This window comes from Pan troglodytes, chromosome 3, assembly GCF_028858775.2.
Source record: "Pan troglodytes isolate AG18354 chromosome 3, NHGRI_mPanTro3-v2.0_pri, whole genome shotgun sequence".
Taxonomy (NCBI): domain Eukaryota; kingdom Metazoa; phylum Chordata; class Mammalia; order Primates; family Hominidae; genus Pan; species Pan troglodytes.
In genome coordinates this window covers 89,293,474-89,311,367 of record NC_072401.2, presented here as the reverse complement: position 1 = coordinate 89,311,367, position 17,894 = coordinate 89,293,474, and the positions used below count along the sequence as shown (strand labels likewise).

Genomic DNA, 17,894 nt, shown 5'->3' with positions numbered 1-17,894 from the left:
TTACTTTCAGGTACACCAATCAAACATAGGTTTTGTCTTTTCATATAGTCCCATATTTCTTGGAGGTTTTGTTCATTCCTTGTCATTCTTTTTTCTCTAATCTTGTCTTCATGCTTTATTTCGTTAAGTTGATATTCAATCTCTGATATCCTTTCTTCTGCTTGATCGATTTGGCTATTGATACTTGTGTATGCTTCACGACGTTCTCATGCTGTGTTTTTCAGCTCCATCAGGTAGGTCATTTATGTTCTTTTCTAAACTGGTTATTCTAGTTAGTAGTTCCTGTAACTTTTTATCGAGGTTCTTAACTTCCTTGCATTGAGTGAGAACATTCTCCTTTAGTTCAGAGGAGTTTGTTATTACCCACCTTCTGTAGCCTACTTCTGTCAATTCGTCAAACTCATCCTCTGCCCAGTTTTGTTCCCTTGCTGGCGAGTTGTGAACCTTTGGAGGAGAAGAAGCATTCTGGTTTTGGAATTTTCAGCCTTTTTGCGCCGGTTTTTCCTCATCTTCGTGGATTTATCTACCTTTTTGGTCTTTGATGTTGGTGACCTTCGGATGGGGTTTTTGTGTGGGCATCCTGTTTGTTGATGTTGATGTTATTGCTTTCTGTTTGTTAATTTTCCTTCTAATAGTCAGGACCTTCTTCTGCAGGTCTGCTGGAGTTTGCTAGAGGTCCACTCCAGACCCTGTTTGCCTAAGTATCACCAGCAGAGGCTGCAGAACAGCGAAGATTGCTGCCTGTTCCTTCCTCTGGAATCTTCTTCCCAGAGGGGCACCTGCCAGATGCCAGCTGGGGCTCTCCTGTATGAGATGTCTGTCGACCCCTGCTGGGAGGTGTCTCCCAGTCAGGAGGCATGGGGGTCAGGGACCCAGTTGAGGAGGCAGTCTGTCCCTTATCAGAGCTCCAGTGCTGTGGTGGGAGATTCATTGCTCTCTTCAGAGCCTGCAGGCAGGAACGTTGAAGTCTGCTGACGCCCACAGCCGCCCCTTCCCCGAGGTGTCTGAGTTTCTTTTTTATAGTAGTAGATTCAATAGCTTCTCTACTAATGCTTTTTATCATGCTGATTTTAGTTGTATCTTTCTATTTGCATTCAGGGCCTATAGAGTCCTTCACATTTTGGCTGAAGGAAAGAAAGAAAACATTTAGACCTTGATTTACTGAATCCTGGGAGAAATGACCTCCTATAGACTTGCTTATGTGTAGCCCTAATGTTTTGGTATCCTAGAGGATAAGCCTGGACTATTGACTCGTTGCAAAACCTGTAAATGTGTTAACGAACTCCTCTTTGAGCTATCCAGACTGGACCTCTAGGTTTTCTGGGAAACATCACAGAGAATATTGTTTTCACGTTTCTCTACCATTTATCTTCTGCAGAAACCACCAGAGTATCATATTCTTAAGGGTGTCTTTTTTTATTTTTTTTTACCTTTTGAAAATCACAGATCTAGAAATGTAGTCAGCTTCTGCTGTCTGATGAACAAGCTCATGTTGATGGCAAAACCTTCACCTGTCATTTTGGTGAATGATGTATCCAGATCCCGTTACATCATTATGAGGCCACAAATGGAAAAGTAAAAACAAATGGGAGTACAGTAGAGAAACAATGTTTCCAGAGGCATTTAAAAAGCATTTCCAGTCTCTCTGTCTCTCTTTTTGTTTTTCTTTAAATCTTCTCCCAGAATGTACCATATAATGACATTGATGCCTGGTTTTCATTTTGTTTTTTAATAGAGGACATGGACCGTGTATAGTTTGTGGCCATGACCTTAACATTTTTGTATTTCCATGAGTATCCTGCAAGGCAATTTAGAAAAATAGAGGGATGGGTGCAGTGGTTCATGCCTGTAATCCCAGGACTTTGGGAGGCAGAAGCAGGAGGATTGTTTGAGCTCAAGAGTTTGAGGCCAGCCCGGGCAATATAGTGAGACTCCATTCCTACAAAAAAAGAAAAAGCCAGGTATGGTGGTGAGTGCTTGTAGTCCAAGCTACTCGGGAGGCTGAGGTGGGAGGATGGCTTGAGCCTGGGAGGTGGAGGCTGCAGTGAGCCATGATCATTGCACTCCAGCCTGGGCAACAGAGCAAGACCCTGCCTCAAAAAAAATAGAAACCACTTTTTATAGAATTTCTTTTGGACAATTCTACACTTAAAAAATATGCTTGTGCTGTTTTCAGTGATCTGAAATAAGAATAATTCCCTAGGGATTTGTATCTTTTTTTTTTTTTTTTTTTAACTCCTAAGAAGAAAGTGTGGACAGGCAGACTTCAAGTGTAACATTCATGGAGTTAATTAAGTTGCCATTTATTTTGCTAACCAGAGAGGAACCACTGATTTTGTCCAAAAGATGAAACGCTTGAGTGTCTTCAAAAAATCTAATAAAACATAGCTTCCCACTTCATACTGAAGAAAATTGTCCTGATAGTTTTTTCTCCATTATGCAACTGGGAAGAGCCAAACAGAGAATATTTTCCTTGTGCTGGGGCTGGAATAATGAAGAAAGCCACAGACCTTGGGCAAATTACTCTACTTCTCTAAGAGTGTTGAAAATCTGTTTTAAATTAAGAACTGATGGAGTGAGCAGCAGTATTTTTATAGCAAGAGCGATTTAAAAAATGTTCCTTGTAAAAACATTACATGAAAATTTTAGTTTTAGTTTTTGTTAAAATAAGATTTTATTGACTTTCTACTAGAAGAATAGAAATAGGAAATTGCAAAAGGCATCAATTTCTCCTTTCAGTACAGTCTCCCAGAAGTAATCCTTTTTAACAATATGTAATAAGTGATGTGTTGACATGACTGTTAAGACTATTATGAAAAGGCTAAAGAAAGAAGCATGAAAGCAAGATTGACAGAATCATGCAGGGAAACAAAGGCTAGTTCCTGGCTCACTCTCCAAAGTGCACTCCTGAATGATCTTCCACAGGTTTAAACTCATTCTTAGATTATGGTTACCCTTCTGCTTTCTGGGTACTTTTATATCAAGGCTTCAAAGTGCTTTATAAATATACGCACCAGAAAAAAAAGTACTTTTAAGGGTCTTATTGGATGGATAAAGTAATTTGCCTTTGCTGTGGGCTGTCTAGACAGTGGCACATCCAAATGCAATGATTTTTTGTGGACTCTGGAGATTGCATAAGAACCAGCCTCTGTTTTTGGTCCATCCTGCTCACCACTAAAATGCTAATTGTCCAAGTTCTTTTGCACGGGCAACTTTTGCTGAGCTCAGCCATCAGGACCTTCCCTGCGTGAGGTGAGGGTGCTTAGTGATTTTATTTCACATCCACATTGCCACTCCAATCAGAAGTTTGGCAGTTTCCAAGGGTGCTTCCCTGGACAGGACACAGCACTCTGCTTTTTATGGAAACTGCTACCTAAACATCCCAATAAACTCAGGGAATCCAACTCCCTCCTGGAGCGAGACCAGATCTCCTTTGACCTCAAAGCCTCAAATACCCCACCAACCACTAATAGGACACTACTTTATTCCCACTCTAACCCTGAAATCCACAAGTTATTAACACTTCTCTGAGCAAGAGTGTCCAGCATTCAGAAAAAATTAGCCAGGTGTTATTTTCATTTGACCAAACGACCTTCTCATTCCTTGGCTAATGAGTCCATATAACAGTGGGAAAAATTTTATTAATATGTTATTTTGGGGGGACCATTTGTCAATGACTGTAGATTACCATAGATATAAGATGGTAATGCCACTTGCAGTTGATGTGGTATCTTCACTGAAACAGCAAAATAAAACATAGCCCTTGGCCCGTATGTAGTTACTGATCTAGCAAATGCTTTTTGACATCTCTATCAGCTAAGTTAATAAGAAGCAGTTTGTTTTCAAGTTGCAGGGATAGCAGGATACTTTATTGACTTCCCTAAGGGCTATCTACATCAACTCACCCGTTTCTCTTATAATGTGGTTTGGAGGGAACAGAACTTTATGCTAGTCCATTACTTTTATGAAATTATGCCAACTGGACTGTATGAGCAGGAACTATCAAGAACCTATATGCCTTAAGTAAGACACATGAATGCTAGAGGGTGCCAATTCAATTGCAAGGACCTGCCACATAGGCAAAGTTATTAGGTATCCAGTCATCTTGTTTGGGTACTTTGGGGTATCCCTACTAAAGTGAGATATCAGTTTCTGCATCTTGCCTGGTTCACTGCAAGGAAGGAGGCACAGCATTTTGTAAGCATCTTTGGATTTGGGAGGCTTCATATACCACATATGGGGATGCTGCTCCTAATATTTGCTGGAAAATCTGTAAGGCTGCCAGTTTTGAGTAGGGTCACACCAAGAAAAGCAACAAAAGGCTCTTCAGCAAGTCTAGGCTGCTTCACTCTTATGACCTGTTAGACTCAAGGCATTAAACATTAGCTTCAGACAGAGATGTTATAGAGAGCTTCTGGCAGGCTTACAGAGCGAGACTCTCAGGTGTTTGGAATAAGACTTGGCCTCTTCTGACAACTATTCTTGACTTGAAAAACACCTTTTAGTTTGCTGCTGGGTGAGTCAAAGACTGAACACCTGACTTGAAAATAAGAAAATATGCATCATAAATTTAGACATGCACATATCATTCCAGTGTAAAATGAAAATGTTATATATGAGACAGGGCCAAGAAGGGTCTGGAGGCACAAATAAACTGCGTGAGTGAGTGGCTCAGACTTCCACGGTAGCTGCTGTTACTACTCTCTTGCTTTTCCCTTGGACAACAGCTCCAATTCGTTGAGGGAATTCTCCATGACCAGCTGAAGGAGAAGAAAGAATGGGCCTGGCTTATGGATGGATGGCATGTGGACCTCTAAGAGAAATGGATAGCCACTGCATTACAGCCCCACATGGGTGGCACTGAAAGATAGTGAGGAAAGAAAATGTTCTCAGTAGGCAGAATTTTGGGCAGTCTTTTGGGTGTCTATTTAATGTGGAAGGGGAGATAGCTCAAAGGGTGAATTGGCCAGTGGTTAAGGAACTGGAAAGAACAAAATAAGAAGAGTGGTGACAAGGTCTGGGGAGGTGTCTGTGATGGGCCTCTCAGCATGGGCACAGAGTGGGAAGATATTTGTATCCCATGTAAATGCCCATTAGAGGGCATCCAAGTGGTGAATGAGTGCTTTGAATAATTAAATGGATAAGATGATCTCTCTTAGGGATGTCAGTCTGCCTATTTCCCTAGCCATTTGTATGATTTGTCAATGGTGGTATACAAAATGAACATGGTGGCAGGAATGGAGGCTATGCATGGTCTCACCAATATGGGCTCAGTTGCACCATGACTGATTCGTCTACACCGTCACTGAGTATTCAATCTGCCTATAGCAATATGTACCTGAAATATGACACCATTCATGATATTCAGGTAAGTCTCCTGTGGAATGGCATATGTAGACTCATTTATGGAACCATATGGAGACAAATCTTGTGAGGACAAGGTGTTATTTATATGATGCAGTATATTCATTAAACAAGTGGTTTCCCAAGCATGGGAAACCATATGTCCAAGATTCAAGGGCTGGAGGTGAGAATGGACTTTATTATACCAAATATTTGTTTTGGGGAATGTTTTCTTCCCATCCATGCAATCTTGGATTCTGTGGGTTTATAGTACCAGAAGGAGAAATGAATCCCTAAGGGAATACAATAATAGTTCCATTGAATTAGAAACTGAGATTGCCCACTGGCCATTTCAGGCTGATGAAGCAAAGACAGAGAAGAGCTTATTGCATGTACTGGCTGGGTGATTGATCCTGATTACCAAGGAGAAACAAATATGCAGTGGGGGTGAGGAGGATTATTTATGGAACCCCAGTGGGGTTTGTGGCTACTTAGGACTTTATTACCCCGCAGCCCTTGGCAATAGAAAATTGTGGCAGTGTAGTAAAGATAGGACCACCAAATGGCTCAGCTCCTGTAGGACTAAAGTTTGACTCAGGCAATCAGGTTAAAAATCCATTCAACCAAGATACTTTCATAGAAGAAGGAAACATGAAATGGGCATTGGAAGAAAGCTGCTGTGGTTAACAACTTAGACATACTAACCAGTTACAGAAGCAGAGATTTTAACAGCTATGGCCTCTGATCATTGTTTCTTGTCCCCATGTTTCCTCCCGCTCCTTTTATGAAGAGCACTGCTGATGGCTAACATTTTTAGGTTGCAAGTGATCTGGCCTTGAAGATATGGTAACTGGTTGGGAACACAAAGTTGTCACCTAGGCAAAGGATGAGAGTGGACGTCAAGAAGCAAGGCTATGCTGGATCCTTTCTGCTGTTCTACCAGATCCATCCTCCACCCTCATCTATCATTGTCTGTGTGGATCTTGATCAACGGACTTTGCCTCTGGCTCCTGATTGGGTTTGCCCAATGGGAAGCAGAAGAGAGTGAAGTTGTGGCTCCTTTTCACAGAGCTGCAGGTTGGCCATGCCCATTTCCTCAAGTCTACAGCCCTTTTCCGCTGGAATTCACCACCTAACAACTTCCTCGGGGTTTAGATAGCCACTAAACTATCTTACCCCTTCAGGGGTAAGGGGTAATGGGTTCCCCTCTATTAGTAGCTGGTGGGTAATGAACTATCCCTGGTTTGTTCCTTAAAACCTGCCCATAATAGTCTCTTTAAATAATTCTCCTCAAATTACCTGGCCTGAGTATGTCCCACTGGAATTTTGATTAATGCACATTCTTAGTTTGTTCTTTACAACCACTCAATGGCATAGATGGGTATGTGATGTCACTTTCATGCTTAAAATGTTTTAGTGCCTTGTAATTGTAATTGAAATAAAACCCAAAGAGTATGGTTTGCAAGGCCATACTTGACCTGGTGTCTGCCTCCCTCTCCAAGCCAATCTCTCCCCACTCTCCTTCAACCCTGTTTCACAAAGTCATGTTAAGATCCCCGGTGGCTCTTTCTCTTGAGGTGCTCATCCCCGAGATCTTCCTGCCTGTACTTCAAATTTCAATTGAAATATCACTTCCTCAGAGTCTTTCCCTAGTTATTCAGTCAAAAGCAGTCATCTAAACACCGTCACATTATCTTATGTTAACTCTTCTCACAGGACTTAATAACAAGCAATTAACACTTGCTGATATTTTCTTGTCCATTTTTATACCTTTAATCACCTATCAATCATGTCTTTCTTCCTTCCTTCCTTCCTCCCTTCCTCCCTCCCTCCCTCTGTCTCTTTCTTCTTTCTCTTTCTTTCTTTCTTTCTTTCTTTCTTTCTTTCTTTCTTTCTTTCTTTCTCTCTTTTTCTTTCTTTTCCTTCTCTCTCTCTCTCTCCCTTTCTCTTGCTTTCTTGCATTCTTTCTGGCTTTCTTGTTTTCTTTCTTGCTTTCTTGCTTTTTTTCACAGGGTCTCATTCTGTTGCTCAGGCTGGAGTCTGGAGTGCAGTGGTGTGATCATGGCTCACTGCAGCCTTGACCTCCCTGGGGTCAGGTGATGCTTCTGCCTTAGCCTCCCAAGTAGCTGGGACTACAGGTGTGTACCACCATGCCCAGCTAATTGTGTGTGTGTGTGTGTGTGTGTGTGTGTATGTTTGTAGAGGCAGGGTTTCACTGTGTTGTCCAGGCTGGTCTTAAACTCCTGGGCTCAAGTGATTCTCCCACCTCGGCTTCCCAAAATGCTGAGATTACTGGCATAAGCCACTGCACCTGGCCCCACTATTTCTTTAGAAGAAAAATTTCCTGAGGACTAGCTTTTAATGTTTGTTGATATTAAATTAAAAAGCAGGGATTAGCTCCATCCTATAGATAAGGTAACAGGAGTTCAGAGGTTACAGTTATTAGTGTCAGAATCAGCACCTGTGACTTCTGATATCCATATACCAGAGTCTATTCCTCATCTGATTTCCCAAGCCTAAAAATGTTGTGGGAAAGACATGTAATCAATCTAAGTGTCTATCAATGAATGAATGGATAAAGAAAATGTGGTATATATACACAATGAAATAATCAGCCGTAAAAACGTAAAATGCCATTTGCAACCATCATGGGTGAACCGAAAGGATATTATGTTAAATGAAATCAGCCAGACACAGAAAAACATATGTCTCATGATCTCACTGATATGTGGAATCTAGAGAAACTGATCTCGTAGAAGTAGAGAGCAGTGGTAACAGTGGTTACTGGTGGGATGGTTGGCGGGGAGGAGAGATGGGAAGAAGTTGGTCAAAGGATACATAATTATAGTTGGATAGGAAGAATAAATTTTAAGAGAACTATTTTATGACAAGGTGACTGTAGTTAATGATGATATAATGTATTCTTGAAAAAAATGTAAAGACAGTGGATGTTATGTGCTCTTAACACAAAAATGATAATGATGTTAGGTAATGCGTCTTGTTAATTAGCTAGATTTAGCCATTCCACAATGCATATGTACTTCAAACCATCATGTTGTATCTGATAAAAACATGCAATGTACTCTGTCAATTTTAAAAAGTAAATTTTAAAGGTGCAGGAGAAAAATAAAATTAAAATGCTATGGGAGATGAAATACTAGGAGGTAGTGAGCACACCTTAACTTATGTGAGACGAAACTCTTGGAAAAATAATGGGGAGCCTTCTATCTTCCTAGCCCATTGCTAGATTTAGAAATGAATTGTTCTCTGATACTAAATTACCACTTCCCAAAAAGGAACACAAAGCTGTTGAGCAATTCAGTAAGATATTAAGAAGATGTTCCATGATTTAGCAGCCAAAATAACTTTGTTAAATATTTGGTTAATGTCTCTTTACTGTTCTAGGAATTCCTAGAGCCTTTAATATGTTTCTTGTGAAGCAGGCAGATGTACTATGCAAAGCTACCCCAACTGATTAGAATAGAAAATACTTTTGTGAGAATCCTATTAATGTCTCATAGAACGTGCATTTCCTGGACCAAAGTTGAGGAAACACGGAATTAAATCTTTAGTGATAGAGATCACATTGGCAGAACAATCTCACTACAAAGATAAATTTAATAATGAATTATGTGTAGAGAAGGAAGAGGGAGTATGTTTGTATTGGTGTCTTCTGAATTTTGTTCTTGTGTGTCATTTATTCAGTTTTGTGTGAAAGTCTTTTTCTTTCTTTTTTTTAAAGTTATACTTTAAGTTCTGGGGTACATGTGCAGAACATGCAGGATTGTTATAGGTATACATGTGCCATGCTGGTTTGCTGCACCCATCAACCTGTCATCTACATTAGGTATTTCCCCTAATGCTATCCCTCCCCTAGCCCCCCACCCCCCAACAGGCCCTGGTGAGTGATGTTCCCCTCCCTGTGTCCATGTGTTCTCATTGTTCAACTCCCACTTATGAGGGAGAACATGCAGTGTTTGGTTTTCTGTTCTAGTGTTAGTTTGCTGAGAATGATGGTTTCCAGCTTCATCCATGTCCCTGCAAAGGACATGAGCTCATTCTTTTTTGTGGCTGCATAGTATTCCATGGTGTATATGTGCCACATTTTATTTATCCAGTCTGTTATTGATGGACATTTGGGTTGGTTCCAAGTCTTTGCTATTGTGAATAGTGCCGCAATAAACATATGTGTGCATGTATCTTTATAGTAGAATGATTTAAAATCATTTGGGTGTATATCCAGTTATAGGATTGCTGGGTCAAATGGTATTTCTAGTTCTAGAACCTTGAGGAATTGCTACACTGTCTTCCACAATGGTTGAACTAATTTACACTCCCAACAGTGTAAAAGTGTTCTTATTTCTCCACATCCTCTCCAGCATCTGTTGTTTCCCGAGTTTTTAATGATTGCCATTCTAACTGGTGTGAGTCTTTTTCTTTCTTTCAAGTATGTGTCTGCAAAGTTTTTATTTCCCTCATCAAATCGTGTATTATTTCTGACTATTCTAGTAGAAATGTTGAAACATTTTTAAGCCTATTGCAAATGTCTTCTGTCCAGATCCAGATAATTTCTAAAGGAGTCTGATGGATGCCTCATTACTGCCAGCGCAGCCTGCACTGCTGTAGTTTGTAGCCTATTTGCTTATAGTATGAATTGTGTCATTAAGCAGACTTAAGGTATAAAAAGTTGAGTGACAAAGATGTTTCAATGAGAAAAAAGGGACTTCAACTAGAATGTAAAGGGCACAAGAATAAAGTCAAGGAAGGAAGGGAGGAGGGAGAGAGGAAAGGAGGGTGGGAGGGAGGAAAGGAGAGAGGAAGGGAGGGAGGGAGGGAAGGACAAGGACAAAGGCTAAACTTGCTAAAATGCTGGGATAATTGGCACGGAGAGGTGGTATTGCTGGAGAAAGCAAGTTAGATGGTCACCCTATTTATGCCATTTTTATCTATTCTGCTCATTGGTATGTACTTAATAGAAATATGTGCACATGTGAAACAAGAGAAATATAACAAGAATGTTTAAGGCAGCATTATTTATAATAGACCTAGAGTGGAAATAACTAAAATAGGCATCAACAGTAGAATGGAATACCATGCAGCAATAGAAAAGAATAAACTACAGCTACATGCTACAACATAGATATATCTCAAAGCATAATATTAATTTCCTTTAATATAAATGTCAAGAACAGGCAAAATTAAATTATAATGTTAGATATAATAATCACCTTTGAGGCTGGTGTAAGTAATTGATTAAGATAGTTTCAAGGGACTTCTGTGGTGCTGGCAATATTTTATTTCATTTTTTAATGTGGTAAAAACCATAAAATTTACCATCTCAACCATTTTTAAGTGTACAGCATAGTAATGCTAACTATAGCTCATTGTTTTGACAGGTTTCTTGAACTTTCATCTTGCAAAACTGACTCTATACCCACTGGTCAAGTGATCTTCAACAAGGGCACTAAGACTGTAAAATGGGGAAAGAATATTTTCTTCAACAAATGGTATTGAGAAAACTGAATATCCATGTACAAAAGAATGAAGTTGGACTCTTACATTATACCATATTTTAAAATGAAGTCAAAATGGGATTAAAGATCTGAAACTTTAAAACTCCTAAAATAATAGAGAAGAATCTTTACAAAGCTGAATTTGGCAATGATTTATTGGCTATGACACCAAAAGCACAAGCAATGAAAGCAAAAATAGACAAATGGAACTACATCAAACTAAAAAGCTTCTGTGCAGCAAAGAAAGCAATCAACAGAGTGAAAAGACAATTTATGGAATGGGAGAAAATATTTGCAAATCATATATCTGGGAAGGAGTCAATATTAAGAATATATGAAGAACACCTGTAACTTAACAACAAAAATAACCCAACTTAAAAAATTGGCAAAGGACTTAAATACATATTTCTCCATAGAAGATATACAAATGCCCAAAAAGCATATGAAAAGGTGTTCAACATCACTAATTATTTAGAAAACGCATGTCAAAGCCACAGTGAGATATCACTTTATACCTATTAGCATGGCTACTATTTAAAAAACAAAAACAAAAACAAAAAAACAAAAACAGAAAATAACAAGGGCTGGCAAGAATGTGGAGAAATTGGAACCCCTGTGCACTGTTAGTGGTGATGCAAAATGGTTCAATTCCCATGAAAATATATCTCTGGACTCTATTCTGGTCCACTGGTCTGTATGTCTGTCTTTACATCAATACCATACTGTTTTGATTGCAGTAGCTTTGTAATATGTTTTGTAATCAGGAAGTGTGAGGCTTTTGGTTTTCTCATTTCTCTTAGGATTGTTTTGACTATATGGCTTCTTTTGAGATTTCATATGAATTTGAGGATTTTTTATTTTTAAAAAATTCCATTGAAATTTCATAGGGATGGCATCGAATCTGTAGATTACTTTACATAGTTTGCATATTTTAATAATATTAAGCCTTGCAATCTGTGAAAATAGGATGTTTTTTCATTGATTTATGTCTTCTTTAATTTCTTTCAGCAATGCCATGTAGTTTTTAGTGTATAAGTCTTTCACCTCCTTGCATAAGTTTATTCCTAAGTATTATATATTTTTGATGCTATAATAAAAGAAATTTTTTTCTTAATTATCTTTTAAGGTTGTTCATTGTTAATGTATAGAAACGCAACTGATTTTTGTGTGTTGATTTTGTATCTTGCAACTTTGCTGAATTCATTTATTAGCTTAAACAGCTTTTTTTGTGGAGTTCTTACAGGTCTCTACAAATATGGTCAGAGGCGTTTGAACTAGAGTGACTCCATCTTGAATAGGGGGTGGGTAAAATAAGACTGAGACCTACTGGGCTGTGTTCCCAGGAGATTAAGCATTCTTAGTCACAGGATGAGATAGGAGGTCAGCACAAGATACAAGTTACAAAGACCTTGCTGATAAAACAGGATGAGGTAAAGAAGCTGGCCAAAACTCACCAAAACCAAGATGATGATGAACGTGACCTCTAATTGTCCTCACTGCTCATTATATGCCAATTATAATGCATTAGCATATTAAAAGACACTCCCACCAGTGCCATGACAGTTCACAAATGCCATGGCAATGACTGGAAGTTACCCTCTATAGTTTAAAAAGAGGAGGGACCCTCAGTTCTGAGAAATCTGTGTCCCTTTCCCAGAAAACTCATGAATAATCCACCCCTTGTTTAGCATATAATCAAGAAATAACTATAAATATATCCAATTGAGCAACCCATACTGCTGCTCTGCCTATGGAGTAGTCATTCTTTTGTTTCTTTAGGTTTTTAATAAACTTACTTTCACTTTACTCTTTGAACTCGCCCCAAATTCTTTCTTGTGCAAGGTCCAAGAACCCTTTCCTGGGTTCTGGATCGGGATCCTTTTCCAGTAACAATGTCATCTGCGAACAGATAATTTTATTTCTTCCTTTTCAATTTAGATACCTTGTATTTCTTTTTCTTTCCTAATTGTTTTTGCCTAATTGCTAGGACTGCCAGTACTATGTTGAATAGAAGTGGAGAGAGTGGACATTCTTGCCTTGTTCCTGATCTCTTATATGAAAAGCTTTCAGTCTTTCATTATTGAGTATGATGTTAGCTGTGGGCTTTTCATATATGGCCTTTATTTTGTTGAGGTAATTTATTTCTATTTCTAGTTTGTTGAGTGTTTTTATAATAAAAAGGCATTAAAATTTTGTCAAATGCTTTTTGTATCAATTGAGATGATTATGTAATTTTTATCCTTTCTTCTGTTAATGTGGTTTATTACACTGATTGGTTTTTATATGTTGAATAATCCTTGCCTCTTAGGGATAAAACCCACTTAGTCATGGTGTGTAATCCTTTTAATGTACATTTGAACTCTGCTAGAATTTTATTCAAAATTTTTGCATTAATATTTATCGTGGATATTGAACTTCATAGTATTCTTTTCTCATAGCAGATTGATCTGGCTTTGCTATCAGGTTAATTTTGGGCTCAGAGAATAAGATTGGGTTTTGCCTCCTCTTTAATTTTCTGGAAGAGCTTGAGAAGGATTGGTGTTAACCTTTCTTTAAATATTTGGTAGAATTTTCCAATGAAACCATCTGGTCCTTGTCTTTTCTTTTCTGGGAGGTTTTTGATTACTGATTCAGTCTCCTTACTGGTTATAGGTTTGTTCAGACTTTTTATTTCATGATTAAATCTTGGTAGATGGCATTTTTCTAGTGATTTATCCATTTTTTTCTAGGATATCCACTTGGTGTAAAATAAAATATTTCCTGTCATATGCAAAACAACTTTCATTTCATTCTTGAGTGGTGCTTACTTCTGATCACAATTGTGTATAACAGAGATGTCCAATCTTTTAGCTTCCCTGGGCCACACTGAATGAAGAAGAGTTGTCTTGGGCCACACATAAAACACACTAACACTAATGATAGCTGATGAGCTAAAAAAAAAAAAAAAAATCACAAAAAAAAATCTCATAATGTTTTAAGAAAGTTTACGAATTTGTGTTGAGCCACATTCTAAGCTGTCCTGGGTCACATACAGCCTGCAGGCCACAGGTTGAACAAGCTTGGTGTATAACCAAGTGCACTCTTAGAAAAATTTGAACATTTTAAAACCAAACTGCCTAATGAAAACCCTTATTATTCAAGAAGTGTCTATATAATATTTAATTTTTTCTAATTTAGCATAGACCATCAGTTAAAATTAAGAGAAACACAAGTATAACTATCAAACACACCCATGAAAAAAATCTCAGAGTAATAATTTGATTTTTGTTTGACTATTTTGTCTGTTTGCAAAGTAATGTGATAGATTTTCAGTAATTTATTGAGTCACTTTCTCAGTCATCAAGTTGTTATTGCATTTATCAGACTAAGAAGTCATTTCTTAAAGGCAGTTGTAATTAAATTTTAGATGCAAAATAAAATAGAGAACAACTCTATCAATCCCCTTCATACTTCCTTCCTTTCAAGAGTAAGGCTCCATTTCTTTCAGAATATCCTTTAAAAACTAATTGAATAGAAATCCATCTCCTTCCTAGCATCAGGGATTGAGAATGGGTGCCACACATACTTGAAAAAAAGTGCTATAAAACGTTTGCATTTCAAGACAAAAAACTAACCGCTGGCTGACACCCCTGAGCAAAAGGCAACTCTGCCTTCCCTGTAGTAAATGTAATTTAATATAGGTCATTAGCTAAGGGAAAAGCAGCAATTTGAATTTTCAAAGTTTGATTTTCAGGGTCATCTACTTAAGAATCACCTGGGCTGCCCATTAATGGAAAGGGCAGGGAGGGTCCCATATATTTGCATTTCCTTGGGCAGCCAGAGTTATTTTTTTCCTTTGCAGAATCTCAATAAGCTCTGGAGAATTAGATGGACAGGAAAGATTGATTCTTTTGATTATTTGTGAGAATTATTGGCAGCTCCTTAAGTGGCAGTAACACAGAGTAAATTCCTACTCAAAAATATCTTAATAGATTTTTAGGTTCAGACCTATAAATTATTAGATATATTAGTTTTTAGATTTCATATTTCAGTTATGTTGGATTCTACTAACTCATCAATTCATGGCATTAATTCATGGTATTTTCAGAGTTCTCTAAAGTCTTTTCATATCATACTCACTTTCTATACTTCAATATGCCCCAGGAGGGCAGGAATCTTTTTGTTTGTTCACAGATGCATAACAACTACCTAAAACAATTCCTGGCTCATAGTGTTACAGTTTGGATTCACTGCTGGTAACTCAGATACCTGCCATTGGTAACAATGGCAAGTGTTCAACAAATATTTGTTGAATGAATGAATAAATGTCAGATTAAATGTCAGTTTCTCATTTTGTTGAAGCCGTAACTGTGCGCACAAAGATTCAGAAGGGATTCTTAGGATTTGAACAAGGCCAGTGGCTTCTGATTCAAGGTACTAAGGTTTCATGCGCGTCCGTGTGAAGAGACCACCAAACAGGCTTTGTGTGAGCAATAAAACTTTTAATCACTTGGGTGCAGGTGGGCTGAGTCCGAAGAGAGTCAGCGAAGGGAGATAGGGGTGGGGCCGTTTTATAGGATTTGGGTAGGTAAAGGAAAATTACAGTCAAAGGGGGGTTGTTCTCTGGCAGGCAGGAGTGGGGGTCGCAAGGTGTTCAGTGGGGGTGTTTTTGAGCCAGGATGAGCCAGGAAAAGGACTTTCACAAGGTAATGTCATCACTTAAGGCAAGGACCGGCCATTTACACTTCTTTTGTGATGGAATGTCATCAGTTAAGGTGGGGCAGGGCATATTCACTTCTTTCGTGATTCTTCAGTTACTTCAGGCCATCTGGGCGTATATACGTGCAAGTCACAGGGGACGCAATGGCTTGGCTTGGGCTCAGAGGCCTGACCTTCCTGCCTTCTTATATTAATAAGAAAAATAAAACAAAATAGTGTTGAAGTGTTGGGGCGGCGAAAAGTTTTGGGGGGTGGTATGGAGAGAGAATGGGCGATGTTTCTCAGGGCTGCTTCAAGCGGGATTAGGGGCGGCGTGGGAACCTAGAGTGGGAGAGATTAAGCTGAAGGGAGGTCTTGTGGTAAGGGGTGATATTGTGGGGATGTTAGAAGAAACATTTGTCGTATAGAATGATTGGTGATGGCCTAGATACGGTTTTGGATGAATTGAGAAATTAAATGGAATAACAGAAGGAGAAAAACAGGTATAAAAGGTCTAAGAATTGGGACGACTCAGGATATCTGATTAGAGAGTGCCTAAGGAGATTCAGCATAGTCCTGCCAACAAAGATTATTTATTTACTTCAAGAGTTAAGAGTGGCAGTTTGGGGATAGCACCAGGAGATATCAGCTGTGATGGCTTGGAGAAACACTGTAAACCGGCAGTGTAAACAAGAGCAGGGCATGTATGAGTAGTTGAGAACGCTGAATAGGAGTATGACTAGACAGAAGATAGTAGGGATGACAAGTTTTTTGGGCCACAGTCTAAGTTGGTCTGGTGTCTGGAATGAGACTGGGGCCTAATAAAAAGGAGCGTCTATACAGGAGCTTAAATGGGCTGTATCCTGTAGCATTCCAAGGACAGGCCTGAATTCTGAGAAGGGAAAGTGGTAAAAGTATTGTCCATTCCTTTTTAAGTTGGTGGTTGAGCTTGGTGAGGTGTGTTTTTAAAAGACCTTTAGTCCATTCTACTTTTCTTGAAGACGGAGGACCTTAAGGGATATAAAGGTTTCACTGAATACTAAGAGCCTGAAAAACTGCTTGGCTGATTTGACTAATGAAGGCTCATCTGTTATCAGACTGTATTGAGGTGGGAAGGCTAAACTGAGGAATTATGTCTGACAGAACGGAAGAAATGACTGCGGTGGCCTTCTCAGACCCTGTAGGAAAGGCCTCTACCTATCCAGTGAAAGTAACTACCTAGACTAAGAGGTATTTTAGTTATCTGACTCGGGACATGTTGAGTAAAGCTAATTTGTCAGTCCTGGGTGGGGCAAATCCTCGAGCTTGATGTGTAGGGAAGGGAGGGGGCCTGAATAATCCATGAGGGGTAGTAGAATAGCAGATGGAACACTGAGAAGTTATTTCCTTGAGGATAGATTTCCACGATGGAAAGGAAATGAGAGGTTCTAAGAGGCGGGCTAGTGGCTTGTACTATAGTATAACCTGCCTTTGCTGGTGTGTGGCGATTAGGCCTGGTGGAACCGCCATCAATAAATCAAGCGTGATCAGGGTTAGGAACAGGAAAGAAGGAAATTTGGGGAAATGGGGTGAATGTCAGGTGGATCAAAGAGATACAGTCATGGGGGTCAGGTGTGGTATCAGGAATAATGTGGGAGGCCGGATTGAAGTCTGGGCCAGGAACAACGGTAATTGTGGGAGACTCAACAAAGAGTGAGTACAGCTGAAGAAGCCAGGGAGCAGAAAGTATATGCCTCAGGTATGAGGAAGAAAATAGATTTTGGAAGTTATGAGAACTGTAGAGAGTGAGTTGAGCATAGTTTGTGATTTTGAGGGCCTCTAAAAGTATTAAAGCAGCGGCAGCCGCTGCACGCATACATGAGGGCTAGGCTAAAACAGTAAGGTCAAGTTGTTTGGACAGAAAGGCTACAGGGTGTGGTCCTGGCTCTTGTGTAAGAATTCTGACCACGCTAACCATGCCTAGGAAGGAAAGGAGTTGTTGTTTTGTAGAAGGTGCTTGGGTTTGAGAGATCAGTTGGACACGATTGGCAGGGAGAGCACGTGTGTTTTTATGAGAATTATGCCGAGATAGGTAACAGATGAGGAAGAAATTTGGGCTTGATTGAAGTAATGGGGACTGTCTGTGAAGCTTTGCGGCAGTACAGCCTAGGTAATTTGCTGAGCTTGATGGGTGTTAGGGTCAGTCCAAGTGAAAGTGAAGAGAGGCTGGGAGTAAGGGTGCAAAGGAATAGTAAAGAAAGCATGTTTGAGATCTAGAACAGAATAATGGGTTTTAGAGGCAGGTATGAGGGTAGGAGAGTATATGGGTTTGGCACCATGGGGTGGATAGGCAAAACAATTTGGTTGATAAGGCACAGATCC

At 39.3% G+C, this 17,894-nt stretch overlaps 1 long non-coding RNA gene across 2 annotated transcripts in view; it reads left to right on the top strand.

The window, feature by feature from the left end:
• Nucleotides 1-17,894, top strand: part of LOC107974338 (uncharacterized) — a 134,164-nt gene that overhangs the window by 31,212 nt on the left and 85,058 nt on the right. Inside the window, exon 3 of one of the 2 annotated variants that reach the window (XR_001717023.3) lies at nt 10,740-11,424. The exons of the other annotated variant lie outside the window; for it this stretch is intronic. This is a non-coding gene — a long non-coding RNA (uncharacterized LOC107974338). Of the gene's footprint in view, nt 1-10,739; nt 11,425-17,894 lie in introns of those variants that run through there. 2 annotated transcript variants of the gene reach the window in all.